Below are 12,678 nucleotides of genomic sequence, written 5' to 3'. Positions count from 1 at the left end.
CCTCTCAGGAAAAACACCCACTACTAGAAAATGACTTTATTGGAACAGGTATTGTGCAACGATTTTGTAACTGTCATAATAGATCATATATTAGAACGGTTAGACCGTCCTAATAGAGTCAAAAGGTTTTTGGAACACTCCTGAAGAACAAACATTCCAATAGTATAATAACCGTTACTATAAGTGAATATATGGAGACGGTTTGTAAAAGCGATACCACAGAGTTACATGTGGGAACGGTTTTATAAAATAAAAGTATATTGGGACAGTTTACTTTTCCCTCCTTACTTTCCCTCCTATATTTTTATTTTTATTAAAAACATTGACCCCACTAATATTTTAATAACTCTTTAATATTTGACATAGAAGGTTCTGTCACTCTGTCTAAACTCTCAGTCTCAAAATTAAACCTTGAACACCGTCTCTCTCAACCTCAACCTAGAACACATCGACCTCACCATCAATGGACTCTGTCGACCAGCTCCGGTGACGGACGACAACTGCCGGTGATTGACGACCAGTTTCCGCTAACATACGAGCAATCTCCGAGGTAGGCTATCGATTTTCCCCTGTTTGATGTTTGTATACCTATTCAATTTTCTCTTTCTTTTTTCCCTTATGTTTTCTTTAATTTGGCGTTTGGATTTCTTCTCCTTAAGAATAGGAGCGCTTTTGGCCTCAGTTGCATCGTTGTTTTCGACTCCAATGGCGTTGTTGTTATTGTTGTTGTTTGAAGGTCTTTGCTTCTGCTTTGTTTGTATTACATGATACATTTGTGATTCTAGTTTGCAAAATTGGGGGATTTATTTGTTAGGTTTTGATTTTCTGTTTGAAACGATGAGATTTTCTTTATTCCATGTTTGCTATCGATGTTTGCTTTCTTGGTTATTCAATAACATTGTTTCGCTGTTCTTTTTTTGCTTTCTCTGGTAATATTTTGGGGACTTTTTTCTTTCTCGAGTAATTTTTTCTTTCGCTGCTCCTATTTTTGCTGCTCCTTCTTCTTTTTTCGGTAATATTCAGAAAAATCATTTCGCTGCCACAATTTCTTTATTCGATGTTTGCTATCGATGTTCGATCTTTGCTGTGATTTCTAGTTTGTAAAATTGGGGGATTTATTTGTTAGGTTTTGATGTTCTGTTTGAAACCATGAGATTTTTGTTCGATGTTTGCTATCGATGTTTGATCTTCCTGTTTGATCTTCCTGTTCGCTTTCTTGGTTATTCAGAAAAATCTTTTCGCTGCTCCTTTTTTCTTTCTCTGGTAATATTTTTGATAAACATATTCTTTTACTTCTGTTGAATTATGCTTGTGTTGCTTTCACTTAAAATTGTGAGATTCGTTCATGTTTGTGCTTTAGTCTAATGGGTAAGTGTTTGCCTTCACGTCTATTAGACATTGGGGTTATTCTTCTCAGACAAATTGCTTGCCTTTCTGAATATACAGATTCAAGAAAAAATGATACAGATTGAAGAAAAATTGCTATTTGAATGATGATGCAATTTTTATTTGTAAAAAGAAAAGGAATTATATATTGATGTCCTTTCGTCATTTCAAGAGTGTTTCTACCTTTTCTGGTTCTTTAATTTATGAACCTTATTTCCAAAATCACTTAGTCAAAGCTTCACTTAAATAGTATCGAAAACTTTTACAAAATTATTTTACTACATACCTTATGATACACGTGCAACGCACGTGCCGAGAGACTAGTCATACTATTCTAAAAGTGGGAAGGTCCTAAAGTCAAAGTTGAATTATCAAAATATCCATCAAAAACTAAATGGCAATTTTACCCTTCTCTTAATTTTATCCAACAAATTATTAATAAGGCTGTAATCAGCCAAATAGTCTGAATGAGGGTACTAAAGAGTTGTAACAGATAAGGGTAACGAAGAGTTGCATCATAGCTAAGAATCAAATAATTGTCCCCTTGTTCACTTCTGTACATCGAGTCTCTGATTTCTTTTACCAGAGTTCTGTCTTTCTAGCTTATTTTGCTTGCTAAGTTTCACCTGTTGCTTTCTAAATTTGTCTCATCTTCATTGCATATTCTTTCTTATTCAGTGAAGAATTGATAAAATCATAATTGCTCAATAGCTTGCATGACTGCATAACCAACAGAAGCATGGAAAACATATAAATTTTCATGCATTTTCCCTTGATGACATTGCCTCTAAGGAATGATAAACTTACTGGAGTATCTCCAACGACAACAATGTTCACTCTTTGACCAGTGACCTCACAAAGTGATTATGTTCTCTTCTTTTTTTATCCTTAATGTCTATATCAATTGAATCATTTGGTTCAAGATTCTCATGAGTTCCTTTATATGATCTCTGCAGTTTTAATTAATTTAAATTGTTAATATAATGGGGCATGATCTTACAATTATTTGTCTTAAAATAGAAATAGTAAGGTTTGAATATTGTAGAAAAGAGTAATCAACCTTACGAAGACAATTATACCAAGCTAACTGATATCAGAATGTATAAAGGATATGGAAAGATCACAAATAGCTAGAAGAACAGACATAGAGTTGGTCGAAAAATCTATTTTTTTATTTTTTATTCAGAAAATATCTGAAGATTACACGAGAATACTAGCTTTTGGTACATTTATGTCTTTCCTCTCTTGGACATCATCAAACCTTTGCCTTCTTATTTTTTCTCAGGGTGCTGCTCGCAAATTAGCTACACAGAGAAAGAATATAGAGGTCGTTGAATCTGTTGGTGTAGTAACGAAGCGAGTGAAGCTGCCAGCCTATTTAATTAAAAAAGAAGGGATCATTGCACTTTTATTAAAACACGACCAGCAGCAACATCGACTAGCGTTCCCTTTTCAACTTCAACAGAGATTCAGTGGCAACAGGTATGTGATGATTTCTTCCTCCTCCTCCTTCTCCTCCTCCTCCTCCTTCTTCTTCTTCTTCTTCTTATTCTTCTTCAGCGTCCAAATAGCAGTGAAATACTGGCGAATTATTTTTACCTTCGATTCTTCTTTCTAAGTCTTCTCCTCTTCGCTAAAATGCTGCCTAGTTCTTCTTTCATTGTTTTTATGCCGCCCAGTTTTAACAGAATGGTATATTGCCCTTCCTCTGAATATCATAAGGAGGTTCAACTTCGGAATACATGTTAGGAGGTTCAACTTCGGAATTCATGGTTAGGAGCAGTTTTCTAAGTATTTCCCACTGATGATATGTATCTATTAAGTTATTATTTTCTGGGGGTGAACTGGGGTGCAAAAGACACTATTCATTACTAACTAGTAAAGGGCTGCAAGATAAACTAGGGTGCAAAAGGCACAATTTCTCAGTTGAAAAAGCTACCTAAATGCACAACCACAGGGCCTTGAGCTTACTAATCCCAAAAGCTGGTGTACATATCAGAAAGATGTACATATCAGAAAGGTGAAAAAGCTACAAGTATGCTTATATCTTTTTTGTTGAAACTTTATAAAATTAAAGCATCATAGTAAACCATTTAATACAACTAAATGTAATGAAACTGGCTCTCCCTAGTTTCCAAATGGTGCAGTATGAAACCTAATGATGCAGAAAAAGCAGATTGATTCCTTTTCTCCAGTAAGTCCTTAAATCCAAAGTCCAAGCAATTCCTTTTAAAAGCCAGATCCAAAATCTGTGGTTTCATTTGGATGCTACGTTCTCTGATGGCACTGCTCCCCTCATTGACTATTGATTTTATCACGCTCAAAATGAAATGGAAGAAACTAGTGCTTAGTGAGTCCGTAGATGCATTTGCATCTATCATGGGGCCTGGAACTTTTTGTATACAAACTCATCTATTTTGTATACAAACTCATTGATTGACCAAACAATGTATCCATATTTGTTTTTGTATATGGATAATGCTAGTTGGATATGGTGTAAACAATTTCATAGAATAGGAAACTATTTCTCATTTTGCTTCCATAAATATCAGAAATTACAATTTGTTGCAATAGAGAATATAACCGTTCCAATAGACCTAGCAAATAATAAGAGCAGCCCTTGATAACTGTTCCAATATGTTATAATATCTGTTGCAATAGGGGTACTGATAATTGTTTCAATATATCACACAAACCGTTGCAATATATCATGAAAATCGTTGCAATAGACTTAAAAAAATCAGCTGTATTATTTTACCAGGACGGTTTATAACCGTCCCAAATGAAAAGGAAACCGTTCCTGCAGATAGAATAGTGGTAGCAGTACAAACCGTTCCAATACCCTATCTATGGAGACGGTTTGTAAAATGTTGCAAATAAACGTTCCAATAGACCTATTGTAACACTGAATCCCGGAACGCGTCCAAATCCATCCCATTAGCCCTATAAGGACGGTTAGCTTATTTATTTTAACAGTTTTCGAAGGGTTGCCATAGCTCCAATTTCTAGTAGTGACCACTCATATGTATGTATATATTTATCGCCCCTCGGGATAGCCTCTCTGTCACTCGTGACTCAACTCTTACCAATCAGTACTCGCACTCAGCATTCACGCTCAATTGGTACCATATAGTAACCGATGCAGCGTGTAGCCCGATCCATGCATCGTTGTGGCGCACAGCCCGATCCATATAAATATTCAACTGTGCTCACTGGGGGTGTGCAGACTTCGGAGGGGCTCCTACAGCCAAAGCGCTATATTGCTGCGGCGCGCAACCCGATCCATATAAGTATCGCTGTGGCGTGCAGCCCGATCCATATAAATATCGTTGCGGTGTGCAGCCCGATCCATAGATATATAATCCTCACAACTAGGCTCTCGGCCTCTCTCAGTCATTAACCTCACCATCAGACTCTCAGTCTATCTCAGTCATCAATCTCACAATCAGACCCTCGGTCTATCTCAGTAAATCAGGGAACTCATGCCAAAACAATTTCCACATATTAAGAATATAGTGATAAAGCCAGATTTGAGTAATAAACAGGTAAAACATGACTGAGAATATGCTTTCAAACAAATAGAGTGAGGAAAGATAGAAAAAATGCCCCTAAGGGTCTCAACAAGTCAGCACAAGGCCCCAAACATGGCATATATCCCAAAAATATAGTAATGTCAAACAATTAACTATCAAATATGCATTAAAATATTTGTTTGGGATGGACTAGGTCACAATCCCTAGCGGTTCTCTACCCCACGCTCGTCATCCAGCGTGCAAGTCACCTCAAAGTAACACAACAACGTATAATCCGGGGTTTCAAACCCTCAGGACAGTATTTACAATCATTACTTACCTCGAACCGGCTAATCCTCTAGCTCGTGATGCCTTTATCTCTCAAATCGACCTCAGAATGCCTCGAATCTAGCCACAATAATTCGATTCAGTTAATAAAAATTATAGGAATTAATTCCATATGAAGTTCTACATTTTCCATTAAAAATCCGAAATTGCACTCAAACTTCGCTCGTGGGCCCCACATCTCGGAACCCGTAAAAAATTACGGAATATGAAACCTCATCCAACCACAAGTCCAACCATACCAATTTTACTAAAATCTGACATCAACTCGATCCTCAAATCTTCAAATTAAACCAAGAGTGTTTTCAAGATTTTCCCAACTAAAATCACCAATTAAATGCCAAAACTAGTAATAGATTCGGGTAATCTAACCAAAATTAAGTTAAGAACTCTTACCCCGTTGTTTTCTTTGAAAATCTCCTGAAAATCGCCTCTCCCCGAGCTCCAATTTGGTTAAAATGGAAAATGAGATTCATCCCATTTTTCAGAACTTAACATTATGTCCGATATTGTTCACACTGTTCACGGGTACTGTTCATGGGGAATTCACGGGGTATTGTACACGGTACTGTTCACGGGGTACTGTACACGATAACAACCGTGAACTCGTCAATCAAAAACCCATTCCAACATTGAGTTTGCATTCTTTTGAAAAACCCCATAGCTTTTCTAGGGAACCCGTGATGAGTTAAGCTTGAAATGATTGAGTTATAGCTCACAGCATTTGGATCAGGCATTACATCGAGCAGCTGGAAGGTTTTCTCAAAAAGACCCTTTTGAGAGTAAGCTGACAGCATTGTGTTCCAAGATTGGGCGTTCTTCTCCGACAGTTCATTAAAGGCCTGTTCCGCATACTCTATGGAACAACATTTAGAGTACATGTATATCAGACGGGTGGCGAGGAATGTATTAAAGGTTAATGCCGTCTTGATCAGACGGGAGTGTATGAGTCTCCCAAGCTTGAGATCATTAGTTCGGATGCAGTTTGAAAGGAGGCGCGCGAAGTGATGCACAGGCTCAGCAGATATTGCTTCACTTGATTGCATGAGAGCAGATTATTTCTATAATTAACAAAAATATTCAGGATTAGCAAGGGAAGAATATGTCGCAGAATGCATGAAATAATCCTATATTTGAAATCTTATGGATTTTCACATTGGTTGTGATTTGCGAATTTAAAATTTTCGTGACAAATATTTTTGTCGACTTATCATGATTTATTTAGTAATAGTTCCAAAATTGCGATAGGGAATTGTAGCTAATATAGAAAACATGTACATTTAATTCTTGTTGAAACAATATTAGGTAGTACTAATTTCTTTATTTGGAAAACGACTTAAAGTACCCATATCGTATGCTAAATGGTTTATAAAAATCCTGTCCATCTATTCGTCTGAAAATATATATTACGTTAATTCTATTGTCAAAATTACACCGCGACTAATGGCACTTCATGTGGGCCTCTCATTAAATGATGTGGCATTCTTTCATTTGTCCACGTAGCTCAGTAGGGATAAAATTATATTTGGGTAAATTTCGACCCATTTAACCGATCCGACTCCCTTTTTTATGTGGGTCAACTCTCCGTACAGTGCAACTGCCGTGAACAGTAACGCAGTCGTGCTTTAATGCACACTGCTCCGCCATCCGTCGGTGAAAAGCCACCGGAACACCACCAAAAGATGCGCCTTCCAGTTGCGCACTAACCTCAGCAAACCATTTCCCCAAAAAATTCCCCAGCTGCTATAGATTTGCAAAATGGTGTTGGAATTACTGTAGCACAAAATCGCCTGGTCCCTCGTTTCTGGGTCAAATTGAGCCATTCCAAGCACTGGGGATTCTTCTCCAGGTCCATGAGCCCGTTTGGATTGACTTAAAAAAAGTGGCTTTTAAGTATAAGGGCTTAAAAGCAATTTTTAAGTGCTGAAGTTTGTTTTATAAATAAGCAGTTAAATGTTTGGATAAAAATGCTGAAACTTAAAAAAGTTATTGAAGTGTTCGGTAAATAAGTGCTGGTAAGCACTTGTTTCTGTAAAATGACTGAAATATCCTTAAAGCTGTTAACACTATAAAGAAAATGATTAATATTTTATTCTAAATTAATACATATACAAAAAAATTATATTTTAGTTCATTTTCAATTTAAACTGATTGCCTAAATATAAATTATTTATTTAAATAACATGCAATAATCTATTATTTCACCAAAATATATTTTTTCGTCTCATAGCTTCAAATTCTTTGTTAACATGTAGACTCATTGAAAATTTTGATTTAGAATATAGTTTCACCAATTTAAAAAAATGAGGGATTCAACAGCAATCTTTTAAAAAAAATGTTATGGAACTAAAAAAGAAACTAAAACAAAACAAATAGTTCGGCGGTGATGGAATTTGGAAGGCACAAATTGGAAATGGCAAAGGAAAGGAGAAAAAGAAAAGATTATGGAATTTGGAAGGCAGGGATTGAAAATGGCGGAGGAAAGGAGAAAAAGAAATGATTGGGTATTTTGGAAATTATACATAAGTATCAGGGATAGTAGTGTAAAATACTTGGTTAAAGAGGGGTGGCTTTTAAGCTAGAAAAAAAAAGTTGGGATTACCCAACTCATCACTTTTGGCTTAATTTGAACCTTTTGACTTAAAAGCATTTGACCTTTAAGTTCATTTTAAGTTTGCCAAACACCTCAACCAGCTTTTAAGCCCATCCAAATAGGCTCTATATTTGGGTAAATTTCGACCCATTTAACCGATCCGACCCTCTTTTTTATGTGGGTCAACTCTCAGTACAGTGCGACTGCCGTGAACAGTAACGCAGTCGTGCTTTAATGCATACTACTCCGCCGTCCGTAGGTGAAAAGCCACCGGACCACCACCTAAAGATGCGCCTTCCAAATGCGCACTATCCTCAGCAAACCATTTCCCAAAAAAATTCCCCAGCAGCTACAGATTTGCAAAATGGTGTTGGGATTACTGTAGCACAAAATCGCCTGGTCACTTGTTTTTGAGTCAAATTGAGCCATTCCAAGCACTGGGGATTCTTCTCCAGGTCCATGAGCCCGTTTGGATTGACTTAAAAAAAGTGGCTTTTAAGTATAAGGGCTTAAAAACACTTTTTAAGTGCTGAAGTTTGTTTTATAAATAAGCAGTTAAATGTTTGGATAAAAATGCTGAAACTTAAAAAATGTTATTGAAGTGTTCGGTAAATAAGTGCTGGTAAGCACTTGTTTCTGTAAAATGACTGAAATATCCTTAAAGCTGTTAACACTATAAAGAAAATGATTAATATTTTATTCTAAATTAATACATATACAAAAAAATTATATTTTAGTTCATTTTCAATTTAAACTAATTGCCTAAATATAAATTATTTATTTAAATAACATGCAATAATCTATTATTTCACCAAAATATATTTTTTCGTCTCATAACTTCAAATTCTTTGTTAACATGTAGACTCATTGAAAATTTTGATTTAGAATATAGTTTCACCAATTTAAAAAATGAGGGATTCAACAGCAATCTTTTAAAAAAATGTTATGGAACCAAAAAAAATTAAAACAAAACAAATAGTTCGGCGGTGATGGAATTTGGAAGGCACAAATTGGAAATGGCAAAGGAAAGGAGAAAAAGAAAAGATTATGGAATTTGGAAGGCAGGGATTGAAAATGGCGGAGGAAAGGAGAAAAAGAAATGATTGGGTATTTTGGAAATTATACATAAGTATCAGGGATAGTAGTGTAAAATACTTGGTTAAAGAGGGGTGACTTTTAAGCTAGAAAAAAAAAAAGTTGGGATTACCTAACTTATCACTTTTGGCTTAATTTGGACCTTTTGACTTAAAAGCATTTGACCTTTAAGCTGATTTTAAGTTTGCCAAACATCTCAATAAGCTAAAATATGACTTAACCAGCTTTTAGGCCCATCCAAACAAGCTTTATATTTGGGTAAATTTCGACCCATTTAGCCGATCCGACCCTTTTTTTTATGTGGGTCAACTCTCCGTACAATGCGACTGCCGTGTGTGAGCACGTGATTTTTGCCTCACGAAAACTACTCCAAAATAAATCAAAAAATAAAATAAATCTCTTTTACTGTGCAATCTTTAGAATTTGGGTGGTGTTTGTTAATTATTTGTGTTGTCCGTAAATGTTTGCTTTGTTATAATTAAACAAAAAATAAAATAAAAATACATGTTTCATGCATATCTAGGATTTAATTATGCATTTAATAATTGTTTTAAAAAAATAAAATTACAAAAAAATATGTATTTATTCTATTTTTAATGTTCCACTATGTGATTAATGTTTCGTCTATGTGTTAATAGTTGTTAAAAAAAGGTAATCAATATCTTTGTAAGGGTAATTTTGTTCTTATAATTTTAATTAGGATTTTAATAATTAAGGATAAATTTAGGAAATGGAAAATAGGTTGAAAAATTAAAAAAAAATCGAACCTGGATTAAAATCCAGGCCCAAACCAATTAATCTCCTCACAACCCAATCCAAATACCCATGTCCGGTCCAATACAACCAAATCCGAATGACGCTGTATGGGCACTTCAAATCTGGGCCTTTGATTCGTTTCAATCAAACGGTCCAGTTCAGCCATTGCTTAAATGAAACGACGACGTTTTACGCTGTCAGATCTGAACCGTTCATCTATCTTGATCCAACGGCCTCAAGAACTCATCCAAACCCGATCCATATCACCCCCGGGCTGACCCCTTTCCCCAACTTAAACCAAACGATGTCGTTTGGTTAAGTGAATTGATCTCAACCGTACATCTTAATTGATCCAACGGATGAGATCAATCCACAACCCAGCCCCCCAAACCAAACACCCCACCCCCGGTCCTGTTCATCATCTCTTTCAAAGTGATCTGATGAACTCCGCCCTTCACCACCGAACACCGCCTACCGGAAATCGCCTCACGGCGGTTCCGGTAGTCCAAACCACCCCACTTTAACACCCTCGACACCTCTCAACCTCCCCGTTCCAATTCCATAACCCATATACCTCGAATCAGGCCCCAATGTCTCGAATCTTCGATTGAAGGTTGGCCTGAAAAACCAACTTTCTCCGATGACCTCCAAAATAACACCACAGCTTCCCTTAAATACCCTCACCACGGATCTGTTAGTTGCATGGCTCGAATCCTACTAGAACTGCTCGAATCTTCATTTGAAGATTCGAGTAAAACTTGACCCTATCCCAACCTACCTCAAACTCACACCAGTTACCCCCCTGACCTCCCTCGTGCCTAGAATACCGTTGGTTTGATTCGAATCTGCCCAGAAGTGTTCGGATTTAAGATCCAAAAATCTGAAACCCTAAAAATTTTCCAATCTTGGAATTTTTCCTATTCAAGTGAAGGATTGAGGTCTAAGAGACTTTAATCGAAGTATTCTCAACTGAGAATACTTCGAATAAAGTCTGTTAAGTCTCAAAAATGTCTGAATCCAAGTTGAGTCTGTGTTTGAATAAATTTGAAGATTCAGAGGTATTTTTTCTATTTCTTATGTGTATTCTACGTGTATTTTATGTTTGTTTCATTAGTCTGTGTAATTTTTCCATCATTTATTGTTATTCTGTCTCATACCCGTCTATATGATCAAAATATGAAACTGTTTCTGTTGGTTGTGATTATTTACAATGTGAGTAATCGACTCGATTAAGTTCGTCGATTAGTTATATTATGAATTCTCGTTTATGATAAATACTAATTGAAACAATCTGTTTACTTATTGTTTGTTGACAATTGTTATAAATAGTCAGTTAATTAGTCTTTTAAATCATGCTTATTTGTAAATCAATGAGTCCGTCAAATGGATGTTGTGTGTACTGATTTCTGGGTAGTTAGTTTCAGGTAATGCATACACTGACAATGCCCATGCACTTATGCTAAATTCAATTTCAATTTAGATTTTTGTTCTGTTAAGTTCTATGTATTGTTAATATGTTTGTGTACGAGTCCAGTGTTCAAACTGAATTTAGTTTTGTCCAGCAGCTATTAGACCTTGGTTTTGTTAGATCAATTAGCTATCAGTGAAAAGACATAATGTTTGTTTGATTTAGGAATTGGTATTAGCTGTTTTAAATCAGGATGATAATTAGGTTTGAACATATTTTTTTTTTATCTGGTTGGTAATAGATTCTGATTTTTAGTTTAAAGACTGTAATAACAGTAGGATTCAGGGGCATTTCTGGGAATGAAACAGATAAAACAGTGAGGGTAATATGTTAATAGTAGTGTGCTGAAAGTGGAATGTTAGTGACTGTTAATTTAATGGGATAATGGGAAACAAAGGGTAATGGAATGCTGGAAATTTGGAAAAAGTTCACTTAATGGGATTTTATGTAGTCAAAAGCAGATTTTTGAATATGATTTTTTGATTTTAAAAGAAAGAAGGGGTCCAAGCTGCACTAAAAAAAGAGAGGGGCAGACATGTATAAATACAGGAAGCATGACAGATTTTAGAGGAGGACTTAAGATCAGATTCTAGACAGAGAGTTTGAAAAGAAAGAAAAGTTGAGATCTGATTTATAAGGCATTAGGGGAATACACACAGAAATACATATACATAGAGAGAAAAATCTGGATAAAAGTTAAGAAAGGAAAACAGAAACAGTAAAACAGAATTCTACATCGGAAACTAGTATTGAAGCTGATTCTGTGTTTTGAAATTGAAAGTTTTTTTTTCGGTCTGCTTTGTTCTAAGTCTCAAATCAGAAATATTATTCTTTCACTGAATCTGTCCGGATTTATTTGATCCCATTGTTCAGTTAAAATCTGAAGTTTCTTTAAAAATACTGTTACTGTGCATCTGGGTTCCTCGGGTCTTATTATTGCTCAAATCTGTTGAAATACTACTATTCTGCTAGTTTTGTTGCTGAAATTTACTCCTTCTACCTTCATTTCCAGGTACATATCTTTTAAACTCATGTTGTGAAGAGTTTCAACATGACAAATAAACGAAGCTTGAATTGTAATTCTATCTTCTATTCGTTTAAGCTCATTAGTTTAAATTTCAACTTTGTTTCATGTTGGTTAAATAGTAATATATTTTGACGTGATAACTATAAGTTAAATGTCATTTCTTGAAGTTTGTATAAGTGTTGTAATAAGGTTAATTTCGAAATTTTCATTAAGGGAAGATATAATTAAGTTGTCAAGGTAGGGAACATGGCATAAAGTTGGTCATTATTTAAATTTTATGGTGTTGTTAGCTAAATAAAGAGTAATGTAGAAATATCAAGAAAACTACATCACTAACCTCTGTTGTTAAATAAGGTTAAAAATGGTGTTGGTGGTGTTTTTCATATATAAGATAACAGATGTGTGTATGACCATTAGCGAAAGGTGATTTGATATAGCTCGTTACGATGTTAGAATGTTATGAATGTTTCTGACGTACAGTTAGGTTGCATGTAAG

General features: G+C 35.4%; 1 long non-coding RNA gene across 3 annotated transcripts; it reads left to right on the top strand.

The window, feature by feature from the left end:
- Window positions 1-356: 356 nt before the first annotated feature.
- LOC138872458 (uncharacterized) lies at window positions 357-12,446 on the top strand. 3 transcript variants are annotated; one of them, XR_011400838.1, is made up of 3 exons: window positions 357-550; window positions 2,672-2,868; window positions 5,977-6,503. It is a non-coding gene; the product is annotated as an uncharacterized lncRNA (long non-coding RNA). The 3 variants fall into 3 exon arrangements; XR_011400837.1 differs by lacking the exon at window positions 5,977-6,503 and adding an exon at window positions 12,168-12,446 and having other exon boundaries at window positions 374-550; XR_011400836.1 differs by lacking the exon at window positions 5,977-6,503 and having other exon boundaries at window positions 374-550; window positions 2,672-3,957.
- Window positions 12,447-12,678: the final 232 nt, after the last annotated feature.

This window comes from Nicotiana sylvestris, chromosome 7 (genome assembly GCF_000393655.2).
Source record: "Nicotiana sylvestris chromosome 7, ASM39365v2, whole genome shotgun sequence".
Lineage (NCBI taxonomy): Eukaryota > Viridiplantae > Streptophyta > Magnoliopsida > Solanales > Solanaceae > Nicotiana > Nicotiana sylvestris.
Note: the sequence above shows the minus strand (reverse complement) of the source record. Positions and strands in the feature narration are given on the sequence as shown.